This window comes from Triticum aestivum, chromosome 7A, assembly GCF_018294505.1.
Source record: "Triticum aestivum cultivar Chinese Spring chromosome 7A, IWGSC CS RefSeq v2.1, whole genome shotgun sequence".
In the NCBI taxonomy this organism is placed as follows: Eukaryota; Viridiplantae; Streptophyta; class Magnoliopsida; order Poales; family Poaceae; genus Triticum; species Triticum aestivum.
In genome coordinates this window covers 628,198,476-628,200,817 of record NC_057812.1, presented here as the reverse complement: position 1 = coordinate 628,200,817, position 2,342 = coordinate 628,198,476, and the positions used below count along the sequence as shown (strand labels likewise).

The following is a 2,342-nucleotide window of genomic DNA, read 5'->3' as shown; positions in this document are numbered from 1 at the left end:
TTACCAGGTTAATTAGAAATTACCGTCTGTTCATCTATGTGGGGCCGAATTATAACGGTTTAGATTAACCCTTATAATTCTTCATTAAAATTTGTTCAGTTCCGGAAGAAAAAAAAGTCCATATACCTTTCACGGTTATAAGATGCAAAATATGAGCTGCTGATATGGTGGGTCCACATGAGCCTCCACGTTTAATCCTGGAAAGTTAAAAACATATGGTAACTCTGAGATTCAATATTTTTTCTTTAAACGTCCTAGGTCTTCTCAAACTGATCGTACTTAGATCCCCTAGTAGTCCACGTTGCCCCTACTCTCACGTTTCCTTCCAGGAAACACCACCTCCTTTCTCTATCCTTATTTCTGCTGCTCCGCCGCATCTCCTAGGGGCGATGGTTTCGCCATGATGGCTAGGTCTCCTACAAAGCATTGGCAAGGTTCCTGGTCAAGGTACTCACCATCTAGCCCCTCCATCTATCACCATAGCACGAGCAGCTGATTGGTCTAACAGGATTTCCCCGTACACTAATTTAAGTTTGATCACCTTGCCAATAGCTTTCTCTCACATTAGCTCTGGCCATCATTCCATTCTTCTGTACGTGTCTTTTCATGCGAGGCTGCAATCTCAGCAAAGTCTAAGTTCCTAGGTAGCTTTTGTTGTAAACCAAGGTATTTGATTGCAATTGTTTTGTCTTAGAATAGGATAATAAGTTTGTTATTCCAGTAAGATTATATTTTAATAGTTATTAACTAACGAATTTTGCTGCAGTCTACCTACGATCCAATCTTTTAGCTTTGATCTTGACTGCCATCTATGAATTTTTGATATGTGTTGATGGCAGTCCAATAGAAATTGTTTCTACCAACTCTTTTGCATCTTTTCAATCACTAATCTTGAATTGAAGGCCTTTGTTGATTAATCTCTATCAACTTTGTTGCTTACTTTGGGCATTCACTACAGACTGAACTTGAATTAAAAATCTGTTGATTAATCCGCAGGTGCTTGGATGTCAGTCTGTCTATAACGTAGATGTTTGAATGATATGAAGAATGACATGGCACCCTGAGTGATCTGATGTTGTGTGTTGGAATGGTGACATGTGGTTGTGGGGTTCAGGGTCAAGGATGGTTATCATAATTACAAGAAGGTGTCTTCCTGGAGCTGAATGCCTACTTATTTTCCGCCATATAACGAGCTACAACTGTCAGGTTTACTCTATCGAAATTGCATGTTTTGCAGTTTACATTTTAGACTCCACATTTTCTTGACGTCCTGGAAGTCAGTCATGTCATTTCTAAGGTTTCCCCCTCATGCTCTCTGTTGATTCTTCTTAATTTCTTATTTGATATAGAATTAACCTCTGAAGTATTTACTTATTCATCTATTTTTGTAGGCTTACTCCCAGCTTTCTTATTCACCGAGGAATTTGGCTCATGACTAAAGAGGAGAAAGGTAAATTTTCCAAAACCACATACAGTACTAATATGAAGCTTTGCAGTCGAGTTTAAGGTCTTATTTTTAGCTCAAGCAACCTTTGAGTTATTGCCTAGAAATATTTTATTCAAATTGCGTGTTTTCAATTTCACATGCATGCTTCCATACCTATTAAAAGAAAGTGGTCCCAAGAAATTCGGTAGCTACTCATGGAATTATTTATGTTGTTCGAATTTCAGTCTGATCGGACCCTCTCTTGATGTCTTGAGAGTTTGTTAACTGTTCGTAGATGCTAGGTCAATAACATGGCTAATCAAAACCTTGCTGCCCTCATGCTTTGTGATGATCCAATTCTCCTTTGTTACTGCCGAAGCTTTTACGTTTGATAGCTTTTCCCCTGCAAATAATCATTTTACAGAGGGTCTATGTTCATTTCATTTGTAGGATCCCGGTTGTCCTCAGTTTGCAATTTTACTCGGTCACCAATATGCTGGAATTCAAATATTTGAAAGAGATAGGGATACATGATGTGGTTTAAAACAATGGTAGGTTGTAAACATGAGCCCGATTTAGTCTACTATTTGTTCAACTCTGTAATAATTCTTAGAACTAGAAGTATTATCTACTATGTATCTATTTTTTTAGTCCTACTCTTATCTTTTATTTGGTTTTTACCATGAAGTTTTTCTCATGACTAACTTTACAAAAGGTAAATCCTCTAAAACCACGCATAGTATAAATATGTAGGTTAGTTCAGTTTGTGGGGAGTAGGGTGTTTTGGTGCCCAGGCTCATCTGCACTCGGTTAGAAAAAAATTCGTAAAAAAATCAAAACAAATTCAAAACAAATTCAAAAAATTCAAATAAAATTTGTATGGTATACAATTTGATGCGTGAGGCCCGCTCCAAAT

The 2,342-nt window shown here is 37.4% G+C and overlaps 1 long non-coding RNA gene across 1 annotated transcript; it reads left to right on the top strand.

Annotated features, from left to right (window-relative positions):
- Positions 1-328: 328 nt before the first annotated feature.
- Positions 329-2,113, top strand: LOC123148086 (uncharacterized). Its single transcript, XR_006473646.1, has 4 exons — positions 329-447; positions 997-1,297; positions 1,392-1,450; positions 1,877-2,113. It is a non-coding gene; the product is annotated as an uncharacterized lncRNA (long non-coding RNA).
- The last annotated feature ends 229 nt before the right edge of the window (positions 2,114-2,342 follow it).